Source organism: Myotis davidii, unplaced genomic scaffold (genome assembly GCF_000327345.1).
Source record: "Myotis davidii unplaced genomic scaffold, ASM32734v1 scaffold1203, whole genome shotgun sequence".
NCBI lineage: Eukaryota > Metazoa > Chordata > Mammalia > Chiroptera > Vespertilionidae > Myotis > Myotis davidii.
Window position 1 is genome coordinate 576930 of NW_006294353.1, and position 14429 is coordinate 591358.

A 14429-nucleotide genomic window follows, 5' to 3' on the forward strand; every position below is an offset into this window, starting at 1 on the left:
TATTATCTCATTGTTAAGTTGTTATAACTCAGGGTAGCTTTGGGGGATGCATATTAGAGTCTGCTGTACATTTTTTTTTTATGTAATGACTTTTTTAAAAAATATTTTTTTTTGATTGATTTCAAAGAGGAAAGGAGAGGGAGAGATAGAAACATCAAGGATGAGAGAATCACTGGTTGGCTGCCTCCTGCACGCCCCCAACTGGGAACTGAGCCCGCAACCCAGACATGTGCTCTTGACCAATTCGAACCTGAGACCCTTCAGTCCACAGGCCAATGCTCTTATCCACTGAGCCAAACCGGCTAGGGCTGCTGTATGTGGTTTGTTTTTTAATCGCATATCATGGATCTTTAGGTGGTTTGTTTGTTTTTTAATCGCATATCATGGATCTTTAGGAAACTTTTCAAGAACCCTAACTGGTGCTCTAGCAGGTTTGGCTCACTGGATAGAGCGTCAGCCTGTGGACTGAAGGGTCCCAGGTTCGCATTCCTGGTCAAGGGCACATGCTCAAGTTGAGGGCTCATCCCCACTAGGGGGACATGCAGGAGGCAGCCAGTCAGTGATTCTTTCTCTCATCATCGATGCTTCTATCTCTCCCCCTTCCTTCCTCTCTGAAATCAATAAGAATATGTTGTTGTTTTTAAAAGAACCCTCACTGGCACCACAGCTTATCAGAGTTTGAATTTTGGGTGCGTAGGATCCCACAGCATCTAAGTGCTCATGTTCAGCGTCATTTAGGTACGGATTCAAATCCCATCTCCGTTCCTTGCTGCGGGGACCTTGGCCGATTGCTTCCCCTCCCTAAGCCTCAGTTTCCATATCTCTAAAATGGGCTTACAAGTCATACCTACCTGGATTTGTTGGAAGGTTTGGTGCACTTGAATCTGGCCTGGGTGCTTGACTGAACGCCTGACACCTGGTAAGCCTTTGATATCGTGAGTTTCCTCACTGCCACATTTACCTCTTGCCTGGATTCACTCGTGCGTCTAGATCTGCACCATGAGAGGGCGATCACAACAATTCTAAAATTTGGAAACAATTTCCAGCGTGGAAAATCTTTTCCTGTCTTCCCATTCCCTTTCCAGTGCTTTCCTATGCCTGTCGGTATACTAGTATACCACACAGTTCTGATAGTGGGTAAGGCAGTCCGTTCTGCTTTTCGTTTCTGCATCACTTCCTTCATATTTTCTGGGCTGACAGAAAGGAAACCTTTTGCTTCCTCCACCCTTACCATCAGAATGGAACAAGTCCCTCTGTGTGAGTTTCTCATTGAACTTCAATTACAGCTGCTCTAGAGTACAAACTGGAAATCACCGAGTTCTGCTGCTGCTTTTTAAATAAAGCTTTATTGGCATTCAGCCACCCCTCTTTGAGAATGTGTTGTCTATGGCTCCTTTGTTTTCTGCTACAGTGGGAGAGCTGCTGACAGAGACCATCTGGCCCACAGAGCCGAAAATGCCGGGTATCTGGCCCATTTACAGGATAAATTTGCCAGCCCCTGAGCATGGAGATGATGGAGGATCTCAAGGTGCCCCTATCCCCCAAAGCCACTCGGGTGGAATCATTTGTGTGCCTTCTGGTCTAGACTTTAATAAAGACATTTGCAAACATGTCTTTCAGACTTGCTGAAAATCGAGCCAGCCATTTTCAGGTGATGTGGTTAATAGACCAAAACCCGATTTCATGTCTCTCGTTAGCTAGGCGCGAGGTCCCTCCTGGGCTCCTGTGATTCTTCTGAGTAGCAGCTCGATGTGATAATGAGATTGGCTCTCCTCTGAAGTGCTCAGATCTGAAAACCCAGCGACTCATTAGGGAAGCATTTTCTTTTCATTTCAACTGTTTCATTATTTCCTTCTTAACCAACTTTAAGTTTATGAAATATTGACAAACCTCCTGATGTTTTCCTGTGTTGATGAAAGACGTAAGCTGCTTGTGCAGAAACCAGAAGCATGTTATTTTTTCTTTTTTAATGTAAATTTGATTTGGGGGCTTGTTTTCACCATTCCCTTGACTCACTTTCATTATTATGCAGAGGAAAGCACTGATCCACTTTCAGCCCCCTCTGGCACGTGAGCATCCCTGAAGTAAGAGTTTGGTACTGGCAAATGTTCCTGGATGAGAAATCAAGCAAAAGGGTCTGTAGCAAATCAGAAAATCAAAGTCCATGTTTTTCAACAAAAGAATGGCAAGAATCAGTTCAGTGTGTGGCTCGTGGCTTGCTTTATTTTTATTTTATTTCTTCCATCACCATTTCCCCCTCCTGTGCCCCCTTCCACCTCCACCTACGCGGCTTTCTTTTTGTTTTGACTTATACCAGATGCCAGCAAGCTGCTGCCCAGGTCTGGCCCGCTACCTACCTTTTCACGGCCCACAAGAGAGGATGGTTTTTACTTTTGTAAATGGTTGGAGGGGAAATTAAAATGAAAGGAAATTCAAGTTTCTTTGTTCATAAATAAAGTTTTATTGGAATGCTGTCACGCCCAATCATTAATGTATCATCAATGGCTGCTTTGGAGCTGCAAGGGCATAATTGAGCCCTTGCGACTGTCAGCATAAGAAATGTCCAGACCTGTAAGAATTTTTTTATGAGTTTGTTTGAACCAAACTGACGACAACTGCTGGGAAACAAAATCTCAGTGGATTGAGGAAATGTTCCAGAGAATGGCTCTTTTGCACCTTATTTTATACATTAGAATCAAAGGAGAAGATGTAAGGGGATCACATGAAATTCATTGGTGATAAGGGAAGTGGGAGAAGGCAAAGCTGGGTGTGGGGGTTGGGGGTTGAATCTCTGGTGATAGATGAGGGAAGTGGGAGAAAGCAAAGCTGGGTGTGGGGGTTGGGGGTTGAATCTCTGGGATTGGCTACAAAGTGAAAGGAATTGACACACTTGTACATGGATGGGTATAGGAGAGTTTTATCGGTAACTAACAATAATAATGAGAGGCTCCGTTATCTCCTGCTCTGGTGGGAGATTGTGTCCTGAGGGGTCTGGAAAAAGAATTCCAAAGGTATGTTATCTTAGCTGCAAAAAGACTATAAAAGACAGGCTCAGTTAACCTAAAGATTGACCTTCCCTTTCAGACCATCCTATGTGGTTAATTTCGGTCTCTGAGCTTGTAAGGCCCGCCATGCAGGCCCCCCTTGAGCTTGCAGGTTTAGTATGTGGGCCCTTTTTTGTCCACAGGACAGAGGCTGTCTAGCCCAGTGGTCGGCAAACTCATTAGTCAACAGAGTCAAATATCAACAGCACAACGACTGAAATTTCTTTTGAGAGCCAAATTTTTTAAACTTAAACTATATAGGTAGGTACGTTGTTATTAACTTAATTAGGGTACTCCTAAGGCTTAGGAAGAGCCACACTCAAGGGGCCAAAGAGCCGCATGTGGCTCGCGAGCCCCAGTTTGCCGATCATGGGTCTAGCCTGCCAAACTGAACATTTACTGTTGACCCTTTACAGATAGGTTTGCCAACCCCTGGGATAGACCATTTAAAAGGCCCGGCCGGTGTGCTCAGTGGTCGGGCATTGATCTATGAACCAAGAGGTCGAGGTTCGATTCCTGGTTGGGACACATGCCCTGATTGTGGGCACCATCCCCAGTAAGTGGTGTGCAGGAGGCAGCTGATCAATGATTTTCTCTCAATCATTGATGTTTCTATCTCTCCCTCTCCCTTTATGAAATCAATAAAAATATATTTTTTAAAAAGACACGGGAGGATCCCGTTCATCTGTGTTTACTTCACATCATGGTCATGGCAGGTAGTGGTAAATGTGGGCCACCAGATTAGACTATGCTGGGGGAGTTGTGGAAGTTACTTTAGGGGGAATAAAGCTTCATTGCATCTCATTAGAGTTCATTGTGTGAATTAGGGAAAAGAGGGTTGTGGCAGAAAGGAAGATGTGTTGGGGTGGTCAGCAGCACCAGGGGTTCAGACCAGTGTGGTTAGACCAGATCCGGGTTCAGCAACCTTAGTACTCGAGTTCTGGCTAGGAAAGAATTCAGAGCCAAGACTCAATTATAAGAGAACATTTAGAAAATCACAGAGGTAGAAGAAGTAATTCGTGGAAGACATGGGCTGAGGAAACAATTTATAAAGGCAAAGGAGGGGCCCTTGGAGCTTAGAAGTGAGGAAGGCAAAGGTGATATGCCTGGGAGGGAAGGGAAAGGCGTGGGTGTGCTCCCAGGCGGGACTGTGAACTAGGTCCTCATTCCTAAGGGTTTTAAGGGTGGAGATTTTAGGGGAGGTTCCAGGGGAAGATCTCAATAGAATATTCAGCAGTTTTCCAGGTGTGTCCCTTCAGGGCCCGGGTCTCCACTGATTGGTCGGTGTCAGGGCAGCAAGTCAATGCAGCTGGTCCTGAGGTCAGCCATGGGGCCACTTGCCTGGGTTTGCTGCTGTTCAGGGCCTGGAGCTGAAATACAACTGAGGCCTAGATGTTATTTCTAGGGAGGAAAGGTCAGGGGGTCCAAAGCCCATGACCAGAGATATGCTTGGGGAGGAAATGCCACCCTGAGGACGAGGTCCCACCCTACAGTTGTCCTTTGCTAAGCTTTTGCTTTCCACCCTGGTGACCTTTTTTACCTGGCCCAGCGTCCTTGCCCTGCTCATACCTCTCTGCCTACCAAAGATGGAGGCCTGGCCTAGACAGAGTGGGCACTGCCCTTCACAGAGGGCAGCATCGACTGGCCTCTCTGCACCTCCACATCCTCATCTGTGATATGGGACAGTGAAGGAGAAAGCTTTGACCTGTGCCTCTAACCTGCCTGGCGTGGGACAGGTACTCAATAAGTGGTGTTATTTTCATCGATGTTACTTTTATTAAAAGACACTCTTGACAGGGTTTTATGAGGCTTAAATGAAACAATGTCTTAGGCAGCTGGGGCTGCCATAACGAAATGTCACTGATTTGGTGGCTTAAACAAGGCATTTATTTTCTCACAGTTCTGGAGGCTGAAAGTCCAAGATCCAGGAGCCAGCAGGTTTAAGGTGAGGCCTCGCTCCTCAGTTTGTAAACAGCTACCTTCTTACTGTGTCCTTACTGTCCTTTCCTCTGTGTGTGTTCCTGGTGTTTCTCTTACGAGGGTACCAGCGATATTGGATCAGGGCCCGCTCTTATGACCTCATTTAACCTTAGTTACCTCTTTAAAGACTCTGTCTCCAAATATAGTCTCATTGGGTGTTAGGACTCCAACATTTGAATTTTGAGAGGACACAATTCAGTCTGTTCTCACCTATTCAGCAGCTGTTAGTTCATCTCCTTGGCCAATAGTATGCTTCAAGGCATTACAGTTTTTTAAAACTTCATGTCGTCTACAAAGCTGACCCTGAGAACTGCTATGGAGGAATTTGCCGCCTGATGTTCCATAGTAAAGTGTTTGTGTGGATTGGATGGTGGCTTCCACCCTGGCGTCTCAGACTTTAATGACCCCATGGACTCCCTGGCCGTCTTGGTGAATATGGATTTGACTTAGCAGGTTGGAAGCACAGTTGAGATTCTGTATGTCTAACCAGCTCCCAGGGTTGTCCATGCTGCTGGTTCAAAGGCCACACTTTGAACTGGTCTGCCTAGGGCTGGCTGGTAGTGTGCAGGTTCTTGATTTCATGCAGGGAAGATTTCATAAAAAAAAAAAAAAATTCATAATATAAGTCCAAGTGATTTTTTAGAGGACAGGTATTTTCTTTTTTAATGGATTTTTAGAAAAGGAGAAAGGGAAACATCAATATAAGAAACATTGATCGGTTGCCTCCTGCATGCACCCTGACCGGGGATCAAACCCAAAACCTGGGTATGTGCCCTGACTGGGAATTGAACTCACCACCTTTTGGTGTATGGGCGGATGCTCCAACTCGCTGAGCCACACCAGCCAGGACTACCAGACCTTTATTAAAGCTGGGGACAGTGAAGCAAGGAAGAAGCAACAGGAGAGAGAGTAGGTGAGAAAATTAGCTCAGACTGGGCCACTTTGGCTCACTAAGAAGTCAGAGAAAATGGGGCCTTGGGCCAGGTTCTGGGGATTTGCCCAGGATGAGCTGCCATAGCCCATTGCTCCCTGGTTGGGAGTCTCCTGGGGTCCCTTAGAATTTAGGGGATGCATGACTCTGGGGGAAGAAGAGGGGTAACTGAGAGTCTCGAGGTTGGGCATGCTCCTGGGAGGGAGAACACAACCTGGGAACTTCATCTTGAGGGTTTTTAAAGGCTGGAAGTTTAGGAGAGGATCAATAGAATAGTCATCAGTTTTATGCTGATGTGCCAAAATGAGATTTATTCCCTTAATTTCATCCTTGGTGTGGTTGGCACAATTGGATTTCTGCTATCTCCCTGAGTAAGGTGATTTAAGCTATTTACTCTCTGGGGAGGAGAAATGCAAACCATTTACTTTTGTTGTTGTTAATTCTCACCTGAGTATATTTTATCCATTGATTTTTGGAGCTAGTGGGAGGTAGGAAAGGGGAGAGAATGGGGGGGGGAGAGAGAGAGAGAAACTTGTATGAGAGAAACATCGATCCGGTTGCCTCCCCCATCCACCCTGACCCTCCCTGCAACCCTTCGATGTGTGGGTCGACGCTCTGACCACTAAAACCCCAATCTCTCAGAGTAGCTACATTTCAAGCGCATTTCATTGCAGAAAATTCTGACTGGGCAGTGCTACATGTAAAGGAGAAGGGATATGCCTTTTTAGCCAAGGACCTGCTTAGTTTCATTGGGCAGCTGTAACACATGGCCACCAACGTCACAGCTTAACACAGCATGAATTTACTGTCTTACAGATCTGGAACCCCGAAATCCAAAATGGGTGTCACTGGGCTGCAATCAAACGTTGGCAGAGCTGGTTCATTCTGGGGGCTGTGGTGAAGAATCAGATTCCTTGCCTTTTCCAGCTTTTAGAGCTGCTGCATCCTTGATTTATGGCCCCTTCATTCCTGGTGCAAGCCAGGTGGCGTGTGCCCAGCACACAGTAGGTCCTCACTGCTGTAGCCTGGGCACCAGAGCCAGTTCCCAAAATGTTCCTTTGGAAACATTTCTGGAAGTTGTGAACTTCTCCCACTTTCTAGCTGCATGTCCTGTGTGTGACAGGCCACCTCAAGGTGTCTGGGCCAGCACAAGCTCATCAGAGTGATATTTCTATTGCAAAACATCCAACATTCACTCAGAGTTGGACGAGCAGACTGTAAAGGAGGGTTTCATCAGGGTCCTCATATAAAGCCCTTAACAGAGAACCTGACATGTAGTAGGTACTCAATAAATGTTACTCCCTGTAGTTATTATTCTTAGTAATACAAAACTGGGGTAGTAGGGAAACACAAGCTGTTAGGACTTAGATTGACATTGATGAATGTCGGCCTGGTAGCAAATCCATCTTCAGGAATTGGGAGCTAATGAGCACACTTGAGATCTGCATTACCTGAGTCACAAGGTGAGAATTAGAGACTACTAGAGGTCAGAATAACCCTGGTACTGGATGAGATGACTAGGCACCACATGTTCATTTTAGAAAATGGCCCTGGCCGGTTTGGCTCAGTGGACAGAGCGTCAGCCTTTGGACTGAGGGTCCCGGGTCCGATTCCGGTCAAGGGCATGTACTTTGGTTGCGGGCACATCCCCAGTGGAGGTGTGCAGGAGGCGCCTGATCGATGTTTCTCTCTCATCGATGTTTCTAACTCTCTATCCCTCTCCCTTCCTCTCTGTAAAAATCAATAAAATATTTTTTTAAAAAAGAAAATGTGGAATTGTCGGCAAAAGTGTCAGAAGACCCCTGGCTGGTAAACTCAGTGGTTAGAGCTTTTGCCCATGTACCAGAGGGTCTCAGGTCGATTCTCCCCCACCTTAGGGCATGTGCTGGAGGCAACCAGTCTATGTGGATCTCTCACATCTTCGTTTCTCTCTCTCTCTCCCCCTCCTTCCCTTTCACTCTGAAAAAAGCAATGGAAAAAATATCCTCAGGTGAGGATTAACAACAAAAATGTGTCAGAAGAAAAATTGCTATGAATATTTTAGTTTCTTTCCTTCCAATATTTTTTCTATGCAACATACACATACACACACACTCACACACTAGAGGCCCGATGCATGAAATTCGTGCAAGGGGCTCAGCCCTCACAGCCGCAGCTTTGACCGGAAGGTTATTCAGCTGTCTGGTCTAATTAGCATATTATGCTTTTATTATTATAGATATGTATATTTAATAAAACTAAATTTAATGTAAAGTATATAGTTTATGTTGCATTTTATCACTTAATATGAAATTGGATGTTTGTATATTTTTCAATACTGGTTTCTAATGGCTAGGTTAGCTACTATTTCTCCATCTAAAACTATATTGTTCTTTTCAAAGTTTATACAATAACATACAGCTTGATGAATTTCTGCACGCACATACACACCCATAAGACAAGACCACTACCCCAGTTGGAGTTATAACATCCTGTGGTCTCTCCTAGTACATAACCTTTCCATTTTCACGAATTGACCCCCAGTGTGTTTATATATTCCCAACACTTGTTGCTTCTACTCTTCTTATAATGATGCTTCTGTGAACACCCTTGAACATACACATTTGTCTGCATCTGATTGCTTCCTTTGGAAACGTTTCTGGAAGTTGTGAAACACCGGGTCAGAGGGGATGAATGCTCTCAGTTGAAATGCCTCCCTGTCAAACATCTTTCCAGGTCCTCCTTTCCAGATGGCTTTTTCCCACCTTGGGACTCCTGCTGCCCTTTTCTGGACAGTACAATTGGAGTTTTGTGTTAATGGGCCCAACCCGATTCCAGTGGTTGGCTTCAAAACTAGTTCCTCAGGAGCAGGCTTTGTTCATCTTTGTATACCCCTACTTGGAGGCAGAATACAAATTGAGTTCTCTGCCCGGCCGGTGTGGTTCAGTGATTGAGCATCCACCATGAACCACGAGGTCACGGTTCGATTCCCATTTGAGGCACTCAGGAGGCAGCCAATTAATGATTCTCTTATCATTGCTGTTTCTATCTCTCCCTCCCTCTCTGAAATTAATAAAAAAAATTTTTTTTAAGTTGAGAGCTGCTCTAAGCGTAAGTTGGTCTTGCTTGCTGCCCTGTGGCTTGCACCCGGCAGGCCGCCCACTCCTCAGGAGCCCGGGAGAGGGCATCACCCCTGAATTTTATGTGCCCTCCTAGGACTCAAACCCGGGACCCCTCAGTTCACAGGCTGACACTCTATCCACGGAGCCAATCGGCGAGGTCCATATAAACGTTTTAAAGACAATGATAGAGCTAACCCTTACCTGTAAGTTGTGAATTTATATTGTTTCTTCCCATGTACAAAACCAATTTTTTAAATTTATTTTATTGATTTTTTACAGAGAGGAAGGGAGAGAGATAGAGAGTTAGAAACATCGATTTGGAGAGAGAAACATTGATGTGAGACACATTGATTCCTTGCCTCCCACACACTCCCTGACTGGGGGGGATGTGCCAACCAAGGTACATGCCCTTGACCGGAATCGAACTTGGGACCCCTGAGTCAGCAGGCCGACACTCTATCCACAGAGCCAAACCGGTTAGGGCCAAAACCAATTTTTCCCCTACAAGTAGTTTTTTGTATGTTGGGGTATAAAGGCAGGCAGAATGTTTTATCATGATTTGGCTTCAGCAACTTTGAGACAAATTAAAAGCCTTAAACTCTGGTGCCAGAAAAAACTAAAATAAATTGCTCGTTTCTAAGGGGTTTGTGTCTAAAAAGGCACAGCTGCTTTCACTTCAGGAGTCTGCCCAGTGCGTTCCTGTTGTTGCTCCTTGTCACCACATGGTGTCGTTGTTGAAGACTGGTCCTGTGCAGTTGTGGTAGCTGACCTGCTCATGGCTTCCACTCCCTCACTGCCAACATTGCCTGCCTGGGTATGCTCTGCCCTCAAGCTCCTGAAACTATCTTCCTAGCCACTTCCATGGGAAGAGCAAGTCATGGACTTAGCCATTCCTTCCCCTAGTCTTTGGGGGCCACCTTGCTAAAAGATGAGCCAGTTTTTCTAAGGACATTCCAAACACAAAGGATCTTGTCCTCTCAGAATGGTGAGGCCAGTGCTCTCTCTAATTTAAGGGCTATCTCTCTGAGGATATTACAGCAAGAGGATTTACCTTGAGCCCCACTTTTGGGTAACATTTCAAATATCTCTTTTTCAAAGCAGAAAGGTGGCCAGGTGAACTACAGTATCTATCACAGACTCTTAGAGAGGCTGTTAAAATTTTCAAGATTCCGTTCAGTGGTGATCTTTACCATGAAAAGCATACGTTGTATATCAGTAAGTCCCCAATGTGTGGATAGGTTCTGCAACTTTAAATAAGCTTTTATTGAGTTTAGAGAAAGGAAGGGAGAGGGAGAGACACATCAATGTGAGAGAGAAACGGATCGGTTGCCCCCTGTAGACACCCCCACTGAACCGGAAACCTGGGCATGTACCCTGACCTGGAATGGAACTGGTGACCTTTCGGTGCACAGACAAATCTCAGCCAAGTGGTACTGGCCAGGGCAGGCTCTTCAACTTTAAAAGAAACAATGTAGCCCTAACCGGTTTGGCTCCGTGGATAGAGCACCGGCCTGCGGACTGAAGGGTCTCAGGTTCGATTCCGGTCAAGGGCATGTACCTTGGTTGTGGGCACATCCCCAGTGGGGGGGAGTGTAGGAGGCAGCTGATCGATTTTTCTCTCTCATCAATGTTTCTAACTCTCTATACCTCTCCTGTCCTCTCTGTAAAAAATCAATAAAATATATTTTTTTTAAAAAAAGAGAAACAATGTATAACCAGTCTTACCATAGGTTAACTGATATAAACAAGAATTAAGTTCCTATGGCATATCATCATTATGATAAAAACATTTTCTTTATAACATTACTCAAGGACCTGCTGTATGTTAAATGTGAAATAAAACTGTGTGTTCATATGCATTCTCATGTGTATATTTATTATATTTAATATTCATTCGAGAGGGATAGAGAAATAGAAACATTGATGAGAGAGGAACATTGATCGGCTGCCTCCTGCATGCCCCCTACTGGTGATTGAGCCCATAAGCTAGGCTTGTGCCCTAACTGGGATTGAACCAGTGACCGCTTGGCTCCTGGGTTGATGCTCAACCACTGAGCCACACTAGCCAGGCTGTTTCTTCTTAGTTTAAAAAGAGTAGGTAACAACGATATATCTGATAAGGGGTTACATTCCAGAATTAATGAACTTATGAAACAACACCACAAAAAAAAAGTCCAATTAAAAAATGGGCAAAAGACTTGAATAGACACTTCTCTTAAGAGAACCTGCAGATAGCCAATAGACATTTGAAAAAATGCTGTCTCTAATCACCAAAAAAAAAAAAAGCAAATTAAAACTATGAGATGTCACTTCACACCTATCAGAATGGCTTATCATCAATAAATAAACAAGTGAGAGAAAAGAGAACCTTTGGTTAGATGCAAATAGGTGGAGTCACTGTGGAAAGCAGTATGGAGTTAACTGAAAAAATTACATATGGAACTGCCTTATAACCCAGTGATTCTACTTCAGGGAATGCATCCAAAGAAAACCGAAACACTAATTCAAAAGAATATACGTACCCCTATGTTCACTGCAGTGTTATTTACAATAGCCACAATTTGCAAACAGACCAAGTAGTCCATCAGTAGATGAGTGGGTAAAACAGCTGTGGTACATTGACACAATGGAATACTACTCTGTAAAAAGGAAGGAAATGTTACCCTTTGCGATAACATGGACCTGGAGAACATTATGCTAAGTGAAATAATTCAGAGAAAGACAAGTACCATATGATTTCACTCATGTGGAGTTTTTAAAAAATGTTATTGATTTTAGAGAGAGGGAGAAACATCAATGATGAGAATCATTGATTGGCTGCCTCCTGCACGCCCCCTACTGTGGATGAAGCCTGTGACCCTGGCATGTGCCCAGAACTGGGAATCCGAATTGGTCCACACTCAACCACTGACCCACTCTGGCTGGGCCATAGGTGGGATTTAATGAACAATCTGAACTACCAAGCAAAATAGAGACAGACTCGTAGATAGAAGGCAGGCAGACAACTCTGGTGGGAGGTGATTAAGGGGGTGGAGGGTTTGAGAAAAAACAAAACAAACAAAAAAAACCTGATGGACATGGACAACTGTGATAGGGGGAAGAGGGCTCAGAGGGGATAATGATGGGGAAAAAACTTAAAATATTAAAAAACACAAAAATAAAGAGTAGGTGGGTGCTTTCCAGTTTTCTTAAGTAACCTGACCCATGCAAAACATTGCTTATTTTGGTACAATCCTTGATTAAAAGATACTGTATACATCTAGAAATTAAAAGGAGAGTCAGGACTAGATTATACTTGGGGGAGAGCTTTTCTTTCTTTTTGAGAGTTTGTTTATTTTGCTTATCTTAAATGAGATAAAGAATTATTTCCAAGTGGGCAGGTTTCCAACTTGGACCATGTACACAAAGCAGCTCATTCTAAGGAGAGTGACTGAACGAAGTATTTTGCCCCTGTTTATTTTCTCCTACAAGTGTGATGTAAAACTTTTCACATGTGCAGAAGCAGCCGTTTTTTGCAAATAACAAATGCAAGACTAACAGGTGTATGGCAGACCCAAGACGCACATGTGGTTCTCATCAGCTGCCTCTCGCCTGTTTTAAATCGAGGTTTTCCGGTAACAACCAAAAAAGTTATTTCTCCTGAGGCCACGGCTAATAATCCACTCAGCCGGCCTTCCCACCCCTTTTCTCACAATAGTATTTCTAACAGCTTCCAGAGAAGACGACGGCAGCGGGAGGGGGCGGGAAGGGGAGCGCCAGACAGTAGCAATTCTGGATTTGACCTTTAACTCCGGGTGACCTTGGGCCTTAGTTTCCTCCTTTAGGAAGTGGTTGGCGCATAAAATGCGGGTTTGTTTTCCAGCCTCCACGCCAAGCAGGGTGGGTCTTGTAAAGCCTGGGGCGATTCCGCCGGCCCCTGGACACCTTTCTGGTTGCCTCCGCGGGAGGAGCAGAGACCAGGCATGCCGCCCAGCACCCCTCCAGGACCAGGAGGGCCCGACCAGAGCGATCCGGTCCCGACGTCACTGGGACCCAGGTTTGCAACCACAGGGGCGGCTCAGGGTTGAAGCTATCCCAGCTGGGGTGGCGGCTCCTCCGAGAGACGCGTCTCTGTCTCAGCTTTCGAAACTCAGGCAGGCCAGCGAGTCGCTGCAAACCCCCGCCCTGTGGGGTGCGCAGAGACGCGGACGGGGGCGTTCCTCCGCGCCCCTAGGTAGACCCTCACAAGCGCATCACTAAGTGGACGTTTGTCTCCCTCGCTCCCAAGAACGCCGATCGAGAGGCTAGGAAGGACCCCTGGGCTCGGAAAACTTGGCAGTGTCTCCCGCCCACGACCCCTGTCACCTCCATCGGTGAGGGGAAGGTTTTTCTCCCCCGAGGAGGTCCTCACAGCGCTGGGTTCAAGGACTCCGCGCACGTCGCGGGTTTCCGTCGGGAACCTCCGCCTACGACACGGCGAGGGGCGGGGCCTTCAAGCTGCGGCCGTTGCCCCGCCCAACCGCCTCCCAACGGCTCCCCAGGTTGGGGGTGGGGCGGAAACTATTTTCAGGTTTTGGAACAAACAGTAAATTCTTTTGGCTGTACTGAGCTTTGTCAGGCAAGAACTTAAGGGAACTGAGGCCATCATTTTAAAAATGTGCCCTTGAGCTGTTAGAAGCTATGCTTATGTTGTTCAAGTTTCTTAATGTGGAGGGTGGGAAAAATCATTTGGACTAAGGCTCAGAGGCCCAGGTTGATGCCTAGTGGAGAGGCGGGCTCCATCTGGTCACAGACAGAGCTTCTGTCAGTCCTGATGAGACTTCCACTGTCTTGACAGTAAGGAAGTTCATTCAGATATTTCCCCAGGTTTCTCACAATAGTTTTACCATCGACCCCCAAAGCAACGTATGTACCCCCCGCGCGGGCCGGGACCGAGGCCTCGTGGGCCCGGGACCCTCCCCTTCCCCAGTATCCCTCATCCTCCGGGCTTCCGGGACCCTTCTGAGGCCCACCTGTCCCCGAGGGCCGCTGCCATCCCAGCCTTTCGCCCCCCAGGCCCAGACCCGGAGCGCTTGGTACGTGAGGCCGAGGCTTCCGTGCGGCCTGGGTGAAGGGAGCAGACCGGATCTGAGGCCAGAGGTTTGCCTCCCTTCCTGCTCCAGCCCTACGGCCCTTGCTGCTCCTGACTGGGTTTACCCGCCTTGCCCTTCCCCCGAGACCCGAGACCCCCGGGAAACCCTCCCGGCGTGGGGGAGGGGAGGGAGAAAGGCTGTGGAGCAACTGGTGTCCTAGGTATAATTCGGGGAGCCCTTGCCACCTGTGTTTCGGTCTTCTGGGTGAGCAGGGAAGTCCTTCCCTCTTCTCCTGGCTGGAAGCACATTGACTTCGGAGGGG